General features: G+C 39.8%; 1 long non-coding RNA gene across 1 annotated transcript in view; it reads left to right on the top strand.

Moving 5' to 3' along the window:
• Positions 1-24,227, top strand: part of LOC139745790 (uncharacterized) — a 148,658-nt gene that overhangs the window by 14,191 nt on the left and 110,240 nt on the right. Inside the window, exon 2 of the long non-coding RNA XR_011711958.1 lies at positions 9,681-9,709. This is a non-coding gene — a long non-coding RNA (uncharacterized lncRNA). The remainder of the gene's footprint in view (positions 1-9,680; positions 9,710-24,227) is intronic.

The following is a 24,227-nucleotide window of genomic DNA, read 5'->3' as shown; positions in this document are numbered from 1 at the left end:
GTTATTAAATTGGTTGCATTTGCGATCATTATTATATTATTGGTTATAGTTGTGATCATTATAATATTTTCAGTGGTTACATTTGCTATCAATATTATATTTGGGTTACATATGTGATCATTATTATATTGTATTGGTTACATTGGAGATCATTATATTGGTTGCATTTGCGATCATTATTATATTATTGGTTACAGTTGTGATCATTATTATATCTTCATTGGTTACATTTGCGATTATTATCATATTGGGTACATTTGCGATCGTTATTATATTAGTGGTTACAGTTGCGGTCGTTATTATATTTTTATTGGTTACATTTGCGATCATTATTGCATTTTTATTGATTACATTTGCGGTCGTTATTAAATTTTTATTGGTTACATTTGCTATCATTATCATATTAGTGGTTACAGTTGCGGTCGTTATTATATTTTTATTGGTTACATTTGCGATCATTATTGCATTTTTATTGATTACATTTGCGGTCGTTATTAAATTCTTATTGGTTACATTTGCTATCATTATTATATTAGTGGTTACAGTTGCGGTCATTATATTTTTATTGGTTACATTTGCGATCATTATTGCATTTTTATTGATTACATTTGCAGTCGTTATTAAATCTTTATTGGTTACATTTGCGATAATTATTGCATTTTTATTGATTACTTTTGCGATCATTATCATTTATTGGTTAATTTTGCTATCATAATTATATTCTTATTGGTTACATTTCCGATCATTATATTTTATTGGTTACATTTGCGATCATTATTATATTTTATTGGTTACATCTGCGATCATTATTATATTCTTATTGGTTACATTTGCGATCATTATTATATTTGTATTGGTTAGATTTGCGATCAGTATATTTCTATTGATTACATTTGAGATTATTATTATATTTTCATTAGCTATATTTGAAATCATTATTATATTTTCATTGGTTACATCTGAGATCATTACATTATGTTCTTATTGGTTACATTTGCGATCATTATTATATTTTATTGGTCTCATTTGCGATCATTATTATATTTTTATTTGTTACATTTGCGATCATTATATTTCTATTGTTTACATTGTGATCATTATTATATTTTCATTGGTTACATTTGAGATCATTATTGTATTTTTATTGGTTACATTTGCGATCATTATTATATTTTTATTGGCTACATTTGATATCATTATTATATTTTTATTGGTTACATTTTAGATCATTATTATATTTTTATTGGTTACATTTGAGATCATTATTATATTTTAATTGGTTACATTTGCGATCATTATTATAATTTCATTGGTTACATTTGAGATCATTATTATATTTTTATTGGTTGCATTTGCGATCATTATCATATTATTGGTTACATTTGCGATCGTTATTATTTATTGGTTATATTTGCGATGATTATTATATTTTCATTGATTACATTTGCGATCATTTTTAATTTTTTATCATTCACATTTGCGATCATTATTATGTTTTTATTGGTTACATTTCTGATCATTATTATGTTTTTATTTATTACACTTGCGATCATTATTATATCTTTATTAGTTACATTTACGATCATTATTATTCTTATTGGTTACATTTCTGATCAATTATATATTCTATTGGTTACATTTGAGATCATTATTATATTTTAATTGGTTACATTTGCGATCATTATTATGTTTTCATTGGTTACATTTGATATCATTATTGTATTTTCATTGGTTACATTTGCGATCATTATTATATTTTTATTGGTTACATTTGAGATCATTATTATATTTATTGTTACATTTGCGATCATTATTATATTTTTATTGGTTACATTTACGATCATTATTATATTTTGATTGGTTACATTTGCGATCATTATTATAATTTCATTGGTTACATTTGAGATTATTATTATATTTTTATTGGTTGCATTTGATATCATTATTATATTTTTATTGGTTACGTTTGCGATCATTATTATATTTTTATTGGTTACATTTGCGATCATTATTATATTTTGATTGGTTACATTTGCGATCATTATTATGATTTCATTGGTTACATTTGAGATTATTATTATATTTTTATTGGTTGCATTTGCGATCATTATCATATTATTGGTTACATTTGCGATCGTTATTAATTATTGGTTATATTTACGATGATTATTATATTTTCATTGATTACATTTGCGATCATTATTAATTTTTTATCATTCACATTTGCGATCATTATTATATTCTTATTGGTTACATTTCTGATCATTATTATGTTTTTATTTATTACACTTGCGATCATTATTATACCTTTATTAGTTACATTTCTGATCAATTATATATTCTATTGGTTACATTTGAGATCAATATTATATTTTTATTGATTCTATTTGCGATCATTGTATCTTTGCATTAGTTATATTTGCGACCATTATTTTATTTTTATTGGTTACTTTGAGGCTTTGACCATGTTGGTGTATGCAGGTGTTTGAGGCTTTGACCATGTTGGTGTATGGAGGTGTTTGAGGCTCTGACCATGTTGGTGTATGCAGGTGTTTGAGGCTTTGACCATGTTGGTGTGTGCAGGTGTTTAAGGCTCTGACCATGTTGGTGTATGCAGGTGTTTGAGGCTCTGACCATGTTGGTGTATGGAGGTGTTTAAGGCTCTGACCATGTTGATGTATGGAGGTGTTTGAAGCAAGATCTTCCTTAATTAACCATTGTGATGAAGACTGTGTTTAAGGAAACATTTTACTCTGGAATGAGGCGAGAGATTCTTGTTTTGACAACATCTTTGAAATCTAGAATGACTGAGCGACGACAACAGTTGAACTCATGATCATAGATGTGTTCCAACCAGTGTTGGTGAGTCCCTCCCTGGACTTTGGTAAGGGAGAGTCAGTAGTGCTGTTTATCTGGTACATGAAATGACCAGTCCAGACAGTCTTGTCTGTCATGTTCTTCATCATGTTCTTCACACACCGTTATGTGTTCATGATGATCTCTGTTCTCACCACAGACAGCTGGCAGACCACCTGTTTGTCTGTTACACACAACATTCTCTGTTATATTTCATGTAGACAATCAAACTGTTCTGCCACCAGCTCCGGAATTAGATGCATAAAAGTCGTTGACGGTATTCCTTTGTATACTCAGTCTTAACAACACGACGGTACGACCCTCGAACACTACGATACGACGGGTCGTACCGTCCTGCTCAGGGGTCGCACCGTCGAGCTCAGGGGTTGCACCTTCGTGCTCAAGGGTCGTACCTTCGTGCTCAAGGGTCGTACCTTCGTGCTCAAGGGTCGTACCTTCGTGCTCAAGGGTCGTACCTTCGTGCTCAAGGGTCGTACCGTCCTGCTCAGGGGTCGCACCTTCGTGCTCAAGGGTCGTACCTTCGTGCTCAAGGGTCGTACCTTCGTGCTCAAGGGTCGTACCTTCGTGCTCAAGGGTCGTACCTTCGTGCTCAAGGGTCGCACCTTCGTGCTTAAGGGTCCTACCTTCGTGCTCAAGGGTCGTACCTTCGTGCTAAAGGGTCGTAGCGTCGTGTTCAAGGGTCGTACCGTCTTGTTCAAGGGTCGCACCGTCGAACTCAGGGGTCGTACCTTCGTGCTCAAGGGTCGTACCGTCGTGTTCAAGGGTCGTACCGTCGTGCTTGAGTTGTACCGTCGTGCTGAAGGGTCGTACCGTCGTGCTCTGTAGTCAGTGGTGACCCGCTAGACACCTCAGTACAGAGGATTGCTGTAGTAATACAGTAGATACAGTATGGTCTCCATTAATGCAGTAGATACAGAATGGTTTCCATTAATACAGTAGATACAGTATTGTCTCCATTAATGCAGTAGATACAGAATGGTTTCCATTAATACAGTAGATACAGTATGGTCTCCATTAATACAGTAGATACAGTATGGTCTCCATTAATGCAGTAGATACAGAATGGTTTCCATTAATACAGTAGATACAGTATGGTCTCCATTAATACAGTAAATACAGTATGGTCTCCATTGATACAATAGATATAGAATAGTCTCCATTAATGCAGTAGATACAGTATGGTCTCCATTAATACAGTAGATACAGTATGATCCTTTAATACAGTAGATAGAATATGGTCTTCGTTAATGCAGTAGATACAGTATGGTCTCCGTTAATACAGTAGATACAGTATGGTCTCCGTTAATACAGTAGATATAGTATGATCTCCGTTAATACAGTAGATAGAGTATGGTCTCCGTTAATACAGTAGATACAGTATGGTCTCCGTTAATACAGTAGATACAGTATGGTTCTGATAATACAGTAGATACAGTATGGTTCTGATAATACAGTAGATACAGTATGGTTCTGATAATACAGTAGATACAGTATGGTTCTGGTAATACAGTAGATACAGTATGGTTCTGATAATACAGTAGATTCAGTATGGTTCCGATAATACAGCTGATGCGTTATAGTATTGTCTTAACGGTACAGTGGCCTCCCGGTGACTGGACCACATACTTGTTTACGTACGGTGAGAGTGTACCGTACTGGAGTTTACTTACGGTGAGTGTACCGTACTGGAGTTAACGTGCGGTGAGAGTGTACTGTACTGGAGTTTACTTACGGTGAGTGTACCGCACTGGAGTTTACGTACGGTGAGAGTGTACCGTACTGGAGTTTACTTACGGTGAGTGTACCGAACTGTGAGTGTACAGTGCAGGAGTTTTCTTTAAGTGTACCGTACTGAGAGTTTATCTCCCACGTGAGTGTACCGCATAATTGGGTTTACCTCCGATAAGTGTACCGTACTGGTGTTCACGTTCGGTAAGAGTGTACCGCAAACAAGAGTGTACCGCAAACAGGAATTTACATAGGTGAGAATGTAATATACTGAAGTTTACTTCCAGTAAAAGTGTACCATACTGGAGTTTACCTAAAGTACTATTATACTTTATGTATTATACTTTGTCACTGTCTTCCGCGTTAGCGAGGTAGCGCTGGGGAAGGACAACAAAGGCCACATTCGTTCACACTTAGTCTCCAGCTGATCTTAATCTATATCTTAATATATGCTGTATGGCGGGACTTCATAAAGATATATTGATATACAGCCCAGACACAGTGTAAACTGTACACCAATAGTCTACCGAGTATCCTTCCTCCTCATCCGTTATCAAATATTGGAATATTCAGATGTAAACCACCAGGAACGTAGCGTAGACCTCGACCGTCGGTTGGCGCTCAATAAGACTTTTTCTTCAAATATTACCGAATATCTCCCATTGTTGATCAGATATTCAGCTCTTCAACCATAGAGGATCTGAAACTTGATATTGTTTTAGATATTTTATGGTACAGGCTCTGAATATTTTGATATCTAATCTTGATAATCTTCATTAGTTAGATAATGAACAGATATTTACTATACACTAGAATGTTTAAACCGCTTGTATTATGTTCACTAATTTGATTCTGAAATCAAAAGATGATTAAGATAGTAGAACAAACTATTTGGTTTATTACGTTATATATGAAGGACATTGTAGAATATTAGGACTGATCATATAAGGTACATGTTCTTACCGACTGAATATTGAACATGTTCTTACTGACTGAATATTGAACGTTTATTGTTATAGAAATTAACGTATCTTAGCAGATAGTGTCTTGTGAACACATAAATTTGTTCAAGATATTTTCAATAGTTAAGCTTTACATAGAAAATTTAAGTCCGAAGCTCAATATCTACATATCGAGATAGTATTGACCTTCACAAACAGACGTGGATGCATTCAGGAAACTGTTCTTGTCTGTCATATATACAGAAAACAGTTGGTAGTTAGGAAGAGACGTCAAGTGAAGACCAGATAGGGTGACCCACTATGTGGCCGGGAAGGCAGCGGATGTGCAACCCTGAATATTGGATCAGCACAACGCCATTACAGCTCCGGTACCGGCTCCTGTAAATATAAGAGAGGCAGGATGCATAACCAAGATGACCCCTGTACTGCTGGCCACACGCCAACAAAAACTCACACGTAACATAAACAAAAACGACGACGGAACAGATGCGCTTGATGGATTATTCGCCTCGTCTTCCTGATTCATCGTTCGGTAGCTTTTATGACAGCGAGGAACCACAGAAGGGGCAGGGACAGTAACACCACAGGAGAGACAGTAACACCACAGGAAAGACAGTAACACCACAGGAGAGACAGTAGCACCACAGGAGGGACAGTAACACCACAGGAGAGACAGTAACACCACAGGAGAGACAGTAACACCACAGGAGAGACAGTAACACCACAGGAGGGACAGTAACACCACAGAAAGGACAGTAACACCACAGGAGAGACAGTAACACCACAGGAGAGACAGTAACACCACAGGAGAGACAGTAACACCACAGGAGGGACAGTAACACCACAGGAGAGACAGTAACACCACAGGAGAGACAGTAACACCACAGGAGGGACAGTAACCCACATGAGGGACAGTAACACCACAGAAAGGACAGTAACACCACAGGAGGGGAAGTAACACCACAGGAGGGGCAGTAACACCACAGGAGGGACAGTAACACCACAGGAGGGACAGTAACACCACAGGAGGGACAGTAACACCACAGGAGAGACAGTAACACCACAGGAGAGACAGTAACACCACAGGAGAGACAGTAACACCACAGGAGAGACAGTAACACCACAGGAGGGACAGTAGCACCACAGGAGAGACAGTAGCACCACAGGAGAGACAGTAGCACCACAGGAGAGACAGTAGCACCACAGGAGAGACAGTAACACCACAGGAGGGACAGTAGCACCACAGGAGAGACAGTAACACCACAGGAGAGACAGTAGCACCACAGGAGAGACAGTAACACCACAGGAGAGACAGTAACACCACAGGAGAGACAGTAACGCCGCAGGAGGGACAGTAACACCACAGGAGAGACAGTAACACCACAGGAGGGACAGTAGCACCACAGGAGAGACAGTAACACCACAGGAGAGACAGTAACACCACAGGAGGGACAGTAACACCACAGGAGAGACAGTAGCACCACAGGAGAGACAGTAGCACCACAGGAGAGACAGTAGCACCACAGGAGAGACAGTAACACCACAGGAGGGACAGTAGCACCACAGGAGAGACAGTAACACCACAGGAGGGACAGTAGCACCACAGGAGAGACAGTAACACCACAGGAGAGACAGTAACACCACAGGAGAGACAGTAACACCACAGGAGGGACAGGGACAAGTTGTAAAAGTGTTTTCTTTCAAGTATTTTTGTTTTTGTACTTTTTGTACAGATTTTCACCACTCTCTTCTCACCCATTTCGTTTTCTCTTTTCTTTTAGCCTCTCGAATTCTTCACCTAACCTCAGCCAGGTAAAGATCACACCATCTGCCCATGTCAGCACATTTACATCCAAGAGTCTCCCTGTTTTACACATCTGTCAATTAGTATGTAATCCTGTATTGCCTCTTGATCATCTCTCCTACTCGCGTGTATGTACTTGTGTACATCCGACTTTTAAAACCAAGTATTCCCAATCATACAATTCCACAAGCTGTTCACCATTTCCATTCACAACACTGAATATCCCATGCTTCACCAATTATACCCTCAGTTGACGTATTATTCACCTTCGCATTTAAATCTCCTCATCATTGATACCGGGTCTCTTGCTCTATATATATATATATATATATATATATATATATATATATATATATATATATATATATTTCATATATATATATATATATATATATTCATATATATATATATATATATATATATATATATATATATATATATATACGAATAAAGTGTATATGAACGCGCACCTTCATAGAACATACAAAGCTCCATCAGCCAGGAACGAACCTGGGACCCCTAGTGCAAGAGGCAGGCATGCTAACCGCTAGGCTAAGGGACTGTATAATAGGAAACAACTATTCGAAGTACTAAGTACTCGAATACCCCGATAGACCCCGTTGCTCACCATAGTGAGACGAAGGGTATTCGAGTACTTAGTACTTCGAATAGTTGTTTCCTATTATACAGTCCCTTAGCCTAGCGGTTAGCATGCCTGCCTCTTGCACTAGGGGTCCCAGGTTCGTTCCTGGCTGATGGAGCTTTGTATGATATATATATATATATATATATATTGTTTTTGCCATTTATCTTTCCCATTTCCTGCGTCAGCAGGGTAGCGCCAGAAACAGACGAATAAATGTGTTCATTCCACCAAAGCCAAAACCCCTTATGCACAATTTACGCCTCACAGATATTTCCATGGTTTCCCCCGACCGCTTCATATGCCCTGGTTCAACTCGTTGACAGGAAGTCGTCCCTCGTAAACCACATTGTTCTAATTCGCTCTATCCCTTGCATGCCTCGCACCCGCCTGCATGTTGAAGTCCCAAGCCCTCAGAACATATTTCACTCCACCCTTCCACCTTCACCTTGTTTTCCTCCATTTTCCTTGTTCTCTATAATTCTGGCATGTATACCCTCTTAGCCATCTTCTCCATATGTCCAAACCATTTCAGCTTTCTCATACATGCTGCTCTTACTACGGCACTTTTGTTATCATATTCGATCAATCCTCCACACACCCCATGTTGTCCTCAAATATTTCATTTCCAACACATTCTTTCTGTCCTTAACATATTTCTCTGAGGCCCAGCTCCTCATGCAGGCCCTGCTTGTCATACAGGCCCAGCTCCTCATGCAGGCCCTGCTTGTCATACAGGCCCAGCTCCTCATGCAGGCCCTGCTTGTCATACAGGCCCAGCTCCTCATGCAGGCCCTGCTTGTCATACAGGCCCAGCTCCTCATGCAGACAGCCGTCAACGAGAGTCACCTCTCGTTTCATGCATTCCTCAATCCGTCCTCGACCTTTGTCTGTGGGTTACTTTATGTATCACGAAACCATTGGCTGCCATGTTCACTCACTAGTCTGTTTTACGTTTCACCTCCTCCAAGTTCTCTTCATTAAAACTGACACCCTGACTGACCTGATGATTATTATTCACATGTGATGATATTAATGTATTCCTCTCGCACGCTTTCCCAAACTCAGTCACCACCTTCTGTAGTGCCTCCCTCAACTCTGCCACCAGAGCTGCATCATCAGGAAAATACAACTGCCTTACTTCCCAGATCCTCCTGCCCGACACACGACATACTCGACCTTCTCTTCAAGATATTTACAGGAAAACAATTTCTTTGCCCTAAACATTTCGCGTATTTCAACAATTGAGGATGAATATGGCATTCAAGTCATGCTTTATATGATGAGACAAAACGTGTGGTGAGAAAAATGGAAAAAAAAAAGCAGAAAACTGGTGAATGTTACCTATTGATTGGTCGTTACCAAACATTGTTTTAAAGAAATGATTCTGTATTCTTACAAGAATGTCTGGAAATCCTCCCCTTTCTTTTTTTTTTTTTTTCCAAAAGAAAGAACAGAGAAGGGGGCCAGGTGAGGATATTCCCTCAAAGGCCCAGTCCTCTGTTGTTAACGCTACCTCGCTAATGCGGGAAATGGTGAATAGTATGAAATATATATATATATATATATATATATATATATATATATATATATATATATATATATATATATATTATATACAAATGATAATCTTTATAAAATATTGATAATGATTTTTCTGTTTCAGATGAAGAGCTCAGTCAACTTTCTGTTCAGGTAAGACATTCCTGTATGTATTTAATTCTGTCTATCTATCTTTCTGTCTGTCTATCTGTCTATATATCTATCTATATATATATATATATATATATATATATATATATATATATATATATATATATATATATATATAGGTAGATAGATAGATAGATAGATAGATATGTTTGTGTGTGTGTATTTTCTTATGTTTTTGTGACCGACAAGTTGATTCGTCACAGGTAAGTGGTCGTTGATGAGTCTTATGTTATCCTCGGGGTGAGCAATAAGGTAAGATAGTATATTTCAGAAGTAGTATAACTTTATTTACATTTGTAATCATGTTTTCTGGGGGAGTTTTCAAGTGTAAACAAGGTTATTGTCACGAAGCTTCTTAATGAATGTATCATGGGCGCGCTGGCCAGGGACATGGGTAATGCCATGCTGTGTGCCATGACGTGTTGACCTTGTGTGGTGAGGTATACCTGAGTGAGCCAGTTATTATGGAAGGTGTGGCCTGGGAGACGGGCGCTACGCTACTGTAGACAACTGATTCTGTTAACAGCATGTTACCCGCGAGAACTGGTGGTGCAAAGACCACACGGGTCTTCATACTGTATGGCTGGTGGTGCAAAGACCACACGGGTCTTCATACTGCATGGCTGGTGGTGTAAAGACCACACGGGTCTTCATACTGTATGGCTGGTGGTGTAAAGACCACACGGGTCTTCATACTGTATGGCTGGTGGTGGTCAGCAAGAACCAGTGTTGTCAGTAATGAACCCGGGCAGAGAATTGTTTTCAAATCTTAAGAACAAAACTTCAAGACGATGGTACGACCAAGTGAACGACGACCCGAGGCATCAGCACGACATGACACTCTCAAGTTAGATGGTACGACCCTCGAATATTTCCGTACAACCCTTGACCACGACCGTTAAGTACGACCATACAACCCTTGAACACGACGTTGCCACACCAGCACGACCCTGAGGCACGACTCTCCTGGAAACGCCATCATACCCAGGAGTCGTACCGATGTGATTCGGGGTCGTACCGTTGTGATCCGGGGTCGTACCGTTGTGATCTGGGGTCGTACCGTTGTGATCTGGGGTCGTCCCCTTGTGATCCGTGGTCGTCCCCTTGTGATCCGTGGTCGTCCCCTTGTGATCCGGGGTCGTACCGTTATGATCCGGGGTCGTACCGTTGTGATCCGGGGTCGTACCGTTGTGATCCGGGGTCGTATCGATGCGCTCAAGGTCGTACCATGGTGTTGAAGCTGTGCTGAACGGTCGTACCACTGTATTCAAAGGGTTAGCGTTGCTGACCATGACGAATTCACGGATCAGCCGTGATCGACTCTCTCATAGGTTGAGATGATGAAGGCCGGACCATATTATAACTAAATACCTGGATAAGGCTAGGTATATATATATATATAATATATATATATATATATATAATATATATATATATATATATATATATATATATATTATATATATATATATACATATACACACACACACACACACACACACACACACACACACACACACACACACACACACACACACACACACACACACACACACACACACACACACACACACACACACACACACACACACACACACACACACACACACACACACACACACACACACACACACACACACACACACACACACACACACACACACACACACACACACACACACACACACACACACACACACACACACACACACACACACACACACACACACACACACACACACACACACACACACACACACACACACACACACACACACACACACACACACACACACACACAGCTATAATCAACACGGGCCAACAGTTCAAGTTATTTACGATAATGTATCATACCAGAGGCCTCAGAACAAGGAAAATATAGTTATTACATCATGAACAATATACCATGGAACATACCTATATATCAGATCATGAACAATATACCATGGAACATACTATATATCAGATCATGAACAATATACCATGGAACATACCTATATATCAGATCATGAACAATATACATGGAACATACCTATAATAGATCATGAACAATATACATGGAACATACCTATATATCAATCATGAACAATATACCATGAACATACCTATATATCAGATCATGAACAATATACCATGGAACATACCTATATATCAATCATGAACAATATACCATGGAACATACTATATATCAGATCATGAACAATATACCATGGAACATACCTATATATCAGATCATGAACAATATACATGGAACATACCTATAATAGATCATGAACAATATACCATGGAACATACCTATATATCGGATCATGAACAATATACCATGGAACATACCTATATATCAGATCATGAACAATATACCATGGAACATACCTAAATATCAGATCATGAACAATATACATGGAACATACCTATATATCAATCATGAACAATATACATGGAACATACCTATATATCAGATCATGCACAATATACCATGGAACATACTATATATCAGATCATGAACAATATACCATGGAACATACCTATATATCAGATCATGAACAATATACATGGAACATACCTATAATAGATCATGAACAATATACATGGAACATACCTAAATATCAGATCATGAACAATATACATGGAACATACCTATAATAGATCATGAACAATATACATGGAACATACCTATAATAGATCATGAACAATATACATGGAACATACCTATATATCAATCATGAACAATATACATGGAACATACCTATATATCAGATCATGAACAATATACCATGGAACATACCTATATATCAGATCATGAACAATATACATGGAACATACCTATATATCAGATCATGCACAATATACCATGGAACATACCTATATATCAGATCATGAACAATATACATGGAACATACCTATAATAGATCATGAACAATATACCATGGAACATACTATATATCAGATCATGAACAATATACCATGGAACATACCTATATATCAGATCATGAACAATATACCATGGAACATACCTATATATCAGATCATGAACAATATACCATGGAACATACCTATATATCAGATCATGAACAATATACCATGGAACATACCTATATATCAGATCATGAACAATATACCATGGAACATACCTATATATCAATCATGAACAATATACCATGGAACATACCTATATATCAATCATGAACAATATACCATGGAACATACCTATATATCAATCATGAACAATATACCATGGAACATACCTATATATCAATCATGAACAATATACATGGAACATACCTATATATCAGATCATGAACAATATACCATGAACATACCTATATATCAATCATGAACAATATACATGGAACATACCTATATATCAGATCATGCACAATATACCATGGAACATACCTATATATCAGATCATGAACAATATACATGGAACATACCTATATATCAGATCATGCACAATATACCATGGAACATACTATATATCAGATCATGCACAATATACCATGGAACATACTATATATCAGATCATGAACAATATACCATGAACATACCTATATATCAATCATGAACAATATACCATGGAACATACCTATATATCAATCATGAACAATATACATGGAACATACCTATATATCAGATCATGAACAATATACATGGAACATACCTAAATATCAGATCATGAACAATATACCATGGAACATACCTATATATCAGATCATGAACAATATACCATGAACATACCTATATATCAATCATGAACAATATACATGGAACATACCTATATATCAGATCATGCACAATATACCATGGAACATACCTAAATATCAGATCATGAACAATATACATGGAACATACCTATATATCAGATCATGAACAATATACATGGAACATACCTATATATCAATCATGAACAATATACCATGGAACATACCTATATATCAGATCATGAACAATATACCATGGAACATACCTATATATCAATCATGAACAATATACATGGAACATACCTATATATCAGATCATGAACAATATACCATGGAACATACCTATATATCAGATCATGAACAATATACCATGGAACATACCTATATATCAGATCATGAACAATATACCATGGAACATACCTATATATCAGATCATGAACAATATACCATGGAACATACCTATATATCAGATCATGAACAATATACCATGGAACATACCTATATATCAGATCATGAACAATATACCATGGAACATACCTATATATCAGATCATGAACAATATACCATGGAACATACCTATATATCGGATCATGAACAATATACCATGGAACATACCTATATATCAGATCATGAACAATATACCATGGAACATACCTATATATCAGATCATGAACAATATACCATGGAACATACCTATATATCAGATCATGAACAATATACCATGGAACATACCTATATATCAGATCATGAACAATATACCATGGAACATACCTATATATCAGATCATGAACAATATACCATGGAACATACCTATATATCAGATCATGAACAATATACCATGGAACATACCTATATATCAGATCATGAACAATATACCATGGAACATACCTATATATCGGATCATGAACAATATACCATGGAACATACCTATATATCAGATCATGAACAATATACCATGGAACATACCTATATATCGGATCATAGCTTTACCAGGAAGCTGGAACAATTGTTCGCTATACTCCCAGGAGGAGTAAGAAACATATATGGAACTAAAGAAATATTTAAAACAATACCTGAAATATGGGTGAAATTATTGCCAGATGAAGCAAGAAAGAATGATTATTATATAATCAGGTGGGAGCAGTATTGATCATCAAGCAAGACAAGTGTTAATCGCTGTGCGATAACACAACCATTTGGGCATAATGTCGTTTTAGGTAAGTCTCTCTCTCTCTCTCTCTCTCTCTCTCTCTCTCTCTCTCTCTCTCTGGTAGGCAACCACTGATCGGAGTTTGTTTGAAAGAAGGAAGTTAAGAGTTGATCATATTTGAGTGGAGAGAATTTGGAGGTAGTGATTGGTTTTGTTACCAGGAGGAGGACCTGGCCACAAGGGAGCTCAACTTGATAACGGGATAATGATCCTGGGTGTACTGAGGAGTTTGTGGAAACACAGTTTTATATGAGACAGACAGACAACAGGAGGCCTGATTGGCTCACGACTAAGCTATCACCGACTCCCCGCTGCTGCACATTAATCTTCTACTGTCCCCGTCACCGCTGTCGTTTATACAGTTAATTTCTGGCGTTTTTCTCAGAGTATACATGAATTTATAGAATATTTGTCTAAACGAATTTTGATGGTATTTATAGTCTTAGCATTCACTGCATCTGACGGTAACTCATTCCAGTGCTCAACACATCAATAGGAAGAAGCTTTTTCCCACGTCCGTACTACATCTTTTAGCTTTGAGTTTTATTCCATTTGTCCTGGTAGCCGTATTTTATTTTTCGAAATGATGATCGTGATTTGCATTACAGAACTTGTTCAGAATTTTGAACTTTTGGATTAAGTCGCAGCGGGTTTTTTTTCTTTTTTTAAAAGATCCAATCGTTTTAGCCATTCTTCGCATGCCAGGTTTGAGGGATGGGATCCATTTTGTCTTACGTCTTTGTACTTGCTCTAATTTTCTTGTCCTTTTTATAGTTTGGGGACCAAAACTGGACTGCATATTCAAGTTGTGGCCTTACTAGATAATTATAAAGCGTGAGAATTGTTTCTGGTGACTTGTAATCTATGTTCCTGGCTATGAAACCTAACATTTGGTTGCCTTTTTTTACTTGCTGCTTGACACTGTTAAATGTACTTCATATTGTTGCTAATGACAATTCCAAGGTCCTTTTCTTCATTTACTGTAGTTAGAGAGTTTCCGAATAGTTTGTAGCCGTAACGTATATTCTTGTCTCCAAAGTGCATAACTTTACACTTGTCTATATTAAACTTCATTTGCCATCTGTCTGACCACTCTGCTAGTAAGTTAAGATCTCTGAATCATTTCGAAGTCCCGCCTGTTTGCAGTTTTACCTCCTAGTATAATATCCTCAGCAGATTTAGATATCTTAGATATGAGACCGAGTTCTAGGTCATTAATGTATATTATGAAAAGAATTGGGCCAAGGATCGAACCCTTTGGCACACCACTCGTCACGTCTAGCCGATCTGAGGCTTCGCTGTTTAATACTACACGCTACTTTCTTCCGGTAAGCCAGTCTCTGATCCATGTACAGAGTTCTTCACTGACTCCATATGCTTTGAGTTTATGTAAAAGTCTCTTGTGAGATACTTTATCGAAAGCTTTTTTGAAATATGAATATACTACATCAGACGGTACTTTTTCGTCCAATTTTGATAAGTAACATAAAAGATTCAGCAGAGTCGTCAGACAGGATCTTCTATTGCGGAAACCGTATTGGTTTTCTGATATCATTTTATGATCTAGAAACGTGACAATTTTATCTCATATTTTTTCCATCATTTTACCTAACACTGAGGTTGTTGTCTATAGGGCCACAGATGGGAACGTGTGATAGTATAATGTTCCCTGAGGTTGTGTGTGACTGCGAGTTGTGGACCCTGAACATGGAAGTGCACAAGAGGATGAAATTGGTGGAAATGAAAAGCTTAAAGACAATGTAAACTTTGCGGACGGTCGATCGAATAGAAGGATAGGTTAGGTTAGGCGAGTATGTCTTAGCTGGGTGTGCTGAATGTCATGGATAGAGGATGTGTGAAGAGACACTAAAGTAAAAGGATACATGCGTCAGAGATTAACAAAGACGAGGAGGTGACTGAGGCGAAATGTAAAGATGGAGTGAAAGATGATTTTAGTCAGTGGGGACTAAACTTGCAGGAGGGTGAAAGGCTTGCACAGGATAAAGCGGGATGGAGCGGTGTGGTATACAAGGAGCGACGCACTGTCATTGGGCTAAGCCAGGGCATAGGAAGTGGGGGAGGAAGGGGGAACCATGAAAAAGTCTGTGTATGTTGTGGACGGTGGGCTGTGGTTTCGGTGCATTGTACATGACAGCTTGAGAATGGATGTGATCGGAAATGGATGCCGAATCTTCGTCTGTTCCTGGTGCTCCTTCACCACACAGAAAACGGTGAACACGTATGAGTGTTTTTTTTTTTTTTCTTTACACACTACTGTTTCTCCCGCCGTAGCGAGTTAGCTTTAGTAAAACACGAAGATATCATGTGTTCATGTCCACTCTCCAGCTGTCATGTATTATACATGACAATCAAACTTCTCTATCCAAAGCCAAGTCTCACAGACGTTTCCGTAATTCACTCTGACAGCTTCAATGGTCTGGTTTAGCCCAATTACATCACGTTGCTCAAAGTATACCACCTCGATCCAATTCATTCTGTCTCATGCATGTCTACCACCCTCCTGAATATGCATTCCCCAATACCCCAGAGCCCCATTCACAATATCTTTCCTTTTCCTTCTTGGTCTACTCCTTCCCGTGTCCTCCTTCCACTCTTGATACATAGATCTTTAAAGTGAGTCTTCCTTGCTCATCCTGTCCATATATCCGAATCATTTCATCACACTCGTGTCACCTCTAAATCATGCCGTGCTTACCTCTCCTTCACACTGTCATTCCATACTTGATCATCTCGTCTGGAACCACTTATTGTACATAGTGGTGAAAGGAAAGGACATACAATAGGAAACCTGATGGTCCATAGCCAAGTTGTTCTGGGAAAAAATTGTTTGTTTTATTTAGAACAAATCCATCATCATCTGTTCTTTTGCATTCAGGGCTCAAGACTTGCATCCGTACGACAATGTTGAAACTACTATACGCTGAAACATGCTCAACATACCTTCACCAAAACTGATCTCTCTCTCTCTCTCTGCACACACTCCCCAATACACCTGGGACCTTAGACTTCCCCTGTCCCATCCCATGGTTCCATCTGCTGCCATGTTCACTGCCACTTCAGGTTCACCTCGTTCATACTTACACGCAGACCCTCCTTGTCTTCCTCTCCCTCACTCACCCTGGTCTACATCATTACCTTACATTCCTCACCACAACTCTAAAGTTTCGTACACTTTCCTAACCTCGGTCACCAGAACTGTGTCATCTGCAAATAACGGCTGACTTGCCTCCCTTGCTCACACGCCCAGCATACCGTACACCGATTTTTTGCTTTAAGACACTTGCCTTTTTACTCCCTCACTACCCCTCTGAAATTGATCAACAACCATGAAAATATCGTATTTCCATGTCAGACTCATCTCTACCCGGAAATCGCTTACCCCGTCCTTTCTTACTTACACACGTGACTTACCCTTGCTGGGGACAGTAATTTTCCATATAGTTCATACATTCGTCCCGCAGTCCATGAGTCTTGTGATATGCTCTTCTCAGTCATGAATATCACATGTAGATAACGTTAGTCTTTGCCAAGTATTGGCCACACAAATTCTTCAAAGGCCAATAAAGTATGTACCGATATTGACTCGTTATTAAGAATTAATTAGATGCAGTTACGGATGGTTTCACAGAATAGAATTTACTATAACAGATCAGTGAACACTCTTACCTGGAGTTGACGAACAAAACTCTGGCTTATATATTTACAACCATCTATTTCCGTCCAGATGTAAACAAGGAATATGGCGACTCTACTGTCGTGTTGTTCACTCGTAGTTGGACTCAGATAGAATATTCAATTGATCGAAGTCCTGTTTACTAAATCTGAGTTGAGGAAAAGTTTATAGTCCTGACCTTAATTGCTCTTTATTAAGAATAGCAAATATTTCATCACGTTGACCTGACCTGCTTGCATCCTTCACTGCCGGCCAGTGAGGTAGCGTCTCAACCAAAAACGTGACAACAAAATTGAAAAAGATTTTTCTCATTTCTGTACCAAAGAAACAACAAACGAATAGACATCTCAAGTTAGAAGTGAGGGGCCCCAGGCGTAGTAGGTGAGTTATGTGCTCGACCCGTACATTGTGGCTGATCCTCTTACATGCAGAGACGTCTTCACTAACCACCACAGACAGGCCGATAAGTTAGGCAAGAAGAACTGCTGAAGGGTATACTAAGAGGACTGTTAGAAGAACTACAAAATGGGCTCCATCAATAACAGACTTGGAGAAGTTAAGATGAACACGCGAGGGAGATCCTCATCAACTGTTAACAGGATTTAGAAGATCCACGTATACTGTTAACAGGATTTAGAGTATCCACCTTTACCGTTAACAGGGGATATGTAGGGTGTGTGGTGTGGTGTCACCATGGTACAGTTTGTTTATGGATGGGATGGTGAGGGTGGTAGATCCGAGATTTTGGAGAGAGGGGCGAATATGCAGTCTATTGGGGATGAGAGAGCTTGGGAAGTGAATCTGTTGTTGTTCGCCTATGATACAGCTCTGGTGGCTGATTCGAGTGAGAAACTGCAGAGGTTAGAGACAGTTTAGAAGAGTATGTGAAAGGAAAAAGTTGATAGTAAATGTGAATAAGAGTAAGGTTATTAGGTTTGGAAGGGTTTAGGGTCATGTTAATAGGAGTGAGTGTGAATGGAGAAAAACTGGAGGAAGTGAGGTGTTTTAACATGTCTGGGAGTGGACATGGCAGCGAATGGAACCATGGAAGCGGAAGTGAGACAGAGGATTGGTGGAGGGGCGAAGGTTCTGGGAGCACCAAATTGTATGTGGAAAGAGGGAACGTTTTCTGGGACGACAAGAATAGGTATGTTTGAAGGTATAATAGTCCCAACAATAGCATATGGATGCGAGGCGTGGGCTATAGATAAGGTTGTGCCGAGGAGAGTAGATGTGTTGGAAATGAGATGTTTGAGGACAATATGTGGTGTAAGGTGGTTTGATCGAGTAAGTAACGTAAGGGTAAGAGAGATGTGTGGTAATAAAAGAGTGTGGTTGAGAGAGCAGAAGAGGGTGTTTTGAAATGGTCTGGTCACATGGAGAGAATGAATGAGGAAAGGTTGACAAAGAGGATATATGTGTCAGAGGTGGAGGGAACGAGGAGAAGCAGGAGACCAAATTGGAGGAGGAAGGATGGTGTGAAAAAAAAAAAAATTTGAGTGATCGGGGCCTGAACGTACAGGAGGGTGAGAGGCGTGCAAGGAATAGAGTGAATTGGAACGATGTGGTATACCGCGGTCGACGTGCTGTCAGTGGACTGAACCAGGGCATGTGAAACGTCTGGGGTAAACCATGGAAAGGTCTGTGGGGCCTGGATGTGGAAAAGAAGCTGTGGTTTCGATGCATTAGATATTGACCTCCTGCTGCTTTCTTTTGTACATTCTCCGGTCATTTATATTCCTTCCCTTTATATACCATCTAAACGCCTGTCTTTTGTGGTTCACAAGCAATTCTACTTCAACTTTGGTAATGGTTTACCAGGTATTCTTCTTAGAAGACTAATATGTCATGAGAGATAACATCCTCTCCAGTTTGACTGATGAGAGAGGCGAATGTTGGGCGACGTAGAGGCTGGCTGTAGAGGCACTGTGGACGAGCTCCGGTAGGTTTGTACGGAGGAAGTGGGCGAACTCTGGTAGGTTTGTACGGAGGAAGTGGGCGAGATCTGGCAGGTTTGTACGGAGGAAGTGGGCGAGATCTGGCAGGTTTGTACGGAGGAAGTGGACGAGCTCTGGTAGGTTTGTACGGAGGAAGTGGGCGAGCTCTGGTAGGTTTGTACAGAGGAAGTGGGTGAGCTCTGGCAGGTTTGTACGGAGGAAGTGGACGAGCTCTGGCAGGTTTGTACGGAGGAAGTGGACGAGCTCTGGTAGGTTTGTACGAAGGAAGCGGACGAGCTCTGGCAGGTTTGTACGGAGGAAGTGGACGAGATCTGGTAGGTTTGTACGGAGGAAGTGGACGAGGAGAGCACTGAGGTGGAAGTGTGTCCTTGACTGCTCTTTTCAGTTGGTCGTTTGTTGTGGGAAAAGTTCCAGATGAAGGGAAGTTTGCTAATGATGGTTCGCTGCCTGGAAATTGTCGTTCAGTTGGCCTGGCGTCAGTGATTGGAGAACTTTTGGAGGTCATCGTTCGGAACGGGGTTGTGAGCCACTTTGGAGGACCAGCACTTGCTGAACAATTGTGAGAGTGGTTATTGGTGAGGTCGCTCATGTCTGGCAGGTCCACTTGATTTCTTGTGTGATGTAATCAACGTGTGTGATGGGATAACTCGGTTCATGTCATCTATCGAGATTTTCAAGAAGGATTGTCTGGGGTCTCGCTTCGTGGGTTGCTTGTAGGAGTTGAGTCACACGATGTTGATGTTGTTGTGCTTCGGTTGATGGGAAATTGGTTGAGTGGCCGTGGGTGGGGGAAGTGATGGATGGTCAAGGCTGGGAATGGTTAGACGTGGCTTGTCGTGTGCCACAGTAGTGAGAACGTTTCTCTGTAATGATACAGATAATGTGCTGCATTGTGGGATTTGCTGATGATGCAGAGCGAGGGAATGGATCCGCAAGTGAATTTGAACTTTTACAGCTTCAGGTTGACACGGGCAGGCTGATGGACTGGTCTTGTGGGTGGCTGGTGATTTCTGGTGTGTATGGGTGCAAAGTTTTGTACGTTGAAGGTAAACGCGAAGATGCAGGCTTCATTGTGAGTCCTGATAGACTGTAAGGGGTGGATGAGGAAGAGGACTTGGGTTTAGTAATCGTTGCTGATTTATGACCAGGTAAGCAGTCCATATCACTGTGAAAGAAGCGATTCTTGGATTCATAGGAGGAGGGACCTTCGAGTTTGAGTTTAGGAAAGCTGCACTCACTCTGCAAGTTATTGGTTCGTCCTCATCTGGAATGTTGTGTTCACTTTGGTCGCCTTGCCTGAAAAAAGACATGGACGGAGTGGAGGGAGTGTAGTGACGAGCTGCCAAGGTATGTCCCGGGCTGGGGAGCTGCCCCTGTAACAGCTTGTTGAGAAACTTGAACCTGTTTAGCTAAGTTGTGGGTGCGAGGTGTGACCTGGTGGTGCGAGGTATGACCTGGTGGTGCGAGGTATGACCTGGTGGTGAGAGTTGTGACCTGGTCCAGGTATTCCAGGTTGTCGGGTCGTTGAGGATCTGATGTAGGCGGACGTGTTGCCTCGAGGTGGTCTTTCTTCATCAGGTTTGTTGACATTTGGGATGGCTGGCAGTGTTATGTGTGGGAGCGGACTTGATAAATGTTTCGCCCTGGGTCCGTGAGTCGAAACACATTAATTACATTGACAATGTGGAGGGTATTATGTCTGATTTATCTGTATTGCTTCTAACTTTAACCACACAAATCTGTCAGTTTCTGATATCTTCCACCATCACTAACACACTCGGGAGGGGTGAGGGGGGGGGGGTCTGTTGCTCCTCCCACCTTCCTCATGCCACGTGCATCTCTTGCACATACCATCACTGCTTCCTTAAAATACATCCCATTCCTCCTCCACTCCCCTCACGTCGGATTTGCTCTCACCTTTTGCCATTCTACACTTAATCTTTCCTGGTACTTCCTCACACAAGTCTTCTTCCCAAGTTCACTTACTCTCACCGCTATCGTCTCTGACATTGTTTCCTCTTTTACGAAAAGCTATAAAAATCTTGACCTTCGCCTCCACAAGACAATGATCAGACAGAGTACCACCTGCCCCTCTCAGCACATCTACGTCCAAAAGTTTCTCTTTTACAGAATTATCAGTTAATGTGTAACATAATTCCGGGTGATCATCTCTCCTACTCAGATACGTATACTTGTGCATATCTGTTTTTAAACCAGGTATTCCCAATCACCAGTCTTCTTTCAGCACACAAAGCCACAAGCTCTTTACCATTTACAACACTGAACACCCCGTGTATACCAATTATACCCTCAACTGCCACATTACTCACCTTCGCATTCAAATCTCCCATCACTATAACCCGGTCTCGTGCATCAAAGCTGCTAACACGCTCACTCAGCTGCTCCCAAAACATTTGCCTCATGATCTTTTTTCTCATGACCAGGTGCATGATTGCTAATGATCACATATCTCTCGCCTACCACTTTCAATTTTTCGCACATCAATCATGGATATAGTTCCTTACGCTCTCTCACACACTTCCACAACTTCTGTTTCAGGAGTCATGGTACTCCTTCCTTAGCTCGTGTCCTCTCACCAACCCCTGACTTTACTCCTCTCCTAAGACGTTTCCAAACCACTCTTCCCCTTTACCCTTGAGCTTCGTTTCACTCATAGCCAAAACATCCAAGTTCCTTTCCTCAAACATACTACCTATCTCTCCTTTTTTCTCATCTTGGTTACATTCACACGCATTTAGACATCCAAGGCTGAGCCTTCGAGGAGGATAAGCACTCCCCGCCCGCGTGACTCCTTCTGGTCCATCTTTTAGAAATTTAGAAGAATGGTGGGTCCATCTGTGAATTGGAGCGATGTGGTATACCGGGGTTGACGTGCTGTCAGTGGATTGAATCAAGGCATGTGAAGCGTCTGGGGTAAACCATGGAAAGCTGTGTAGGTATGTATATTTGCGTGTGTGGACGTATGTATATACATGTGTATGGGGGTGGGTTGGGTCATTTCTTTCGTCTGTTTCCTTGCGCTACCTCGCAAACGCGGGAGACAGCGACAAAGCAAAAAAAAAAAAAAAAAATATATATATATATATATATATATATATATATATATATATTCCTATGAGTGCATGGGGAAAATGAAACGATAAGTTCCCAAGTGCACTTTCGTGTAATAATCACATCATCATGGGAGACACAAGAGAGAAATATAACAGTCAGTTGATATACATCGAAGAGACGTAGCTAGGACGCCATTTGGTAAACATGCGATTTTCCAAGACAGACAAAAAGTGTTATCATAAACTTATGTGGACAAGGTGAATTGTTTACAGATTTTATTAGCAATAAAGTTATCCAATTTATATAGACCATCACTAATATTAAGATTATAATTCTTTGTGTATTTGATAATAGAAGATTCAATGATATATCTCATGGTACTGGAGTTTGAGTTAATAACTGAGATGACATTACTCCAGTCAATACAATCATCATAGTTTTTAACGTGACTAAACAAGGCATTTGATTCTTGTCCCGTTCTTATACTATATTTATGTCAAACGTTTGTCCACGACTTTGTATCCACTACTACGAGGGAAATCACACGAAGCAAGTCTTAAGTAACTTGATAGATCTAAATTATCTGATGAGCCTTTGATGACGTCACGTACCTGTATAAGATCATGTCATAACTACTTAGATAAGTGAGTATAAATGGTTTAGTTGGTTATCATATGTTTGGTAGTACGGTGATCAACTTGATAGGTGGTAGATGTACCCGCTACATGCAGGAGGGAGGAAATGGCGCAAGTTAAGTGTTTAAGGATGATATGTGGTGCGACATGGTGTATGTGGTGCGACATGGTGTATGTGGTGCGACATGGTTTGGTCGAGTAAGGATAAGGGAAAGGTATGGTAATGA

Source organism: Panulirus ornatus, chromosome 62, assembly GCF_036320965.1.
Source record: "Panulirus ornatus isolate Po-2019 chromosome 62, ASM3632096v1, whole genome shotgun sequence".
NCBI lineage: Eukaryota > Metazoa > Arthropoda > Malacostraca > Decapoda > Palinuridae > Panulirus > Panulirus ornatus.
Note: the sequence above shows the minus strand (reverse complement) of the source record. Positions and strands in the feature narration are given on the sequence as shown.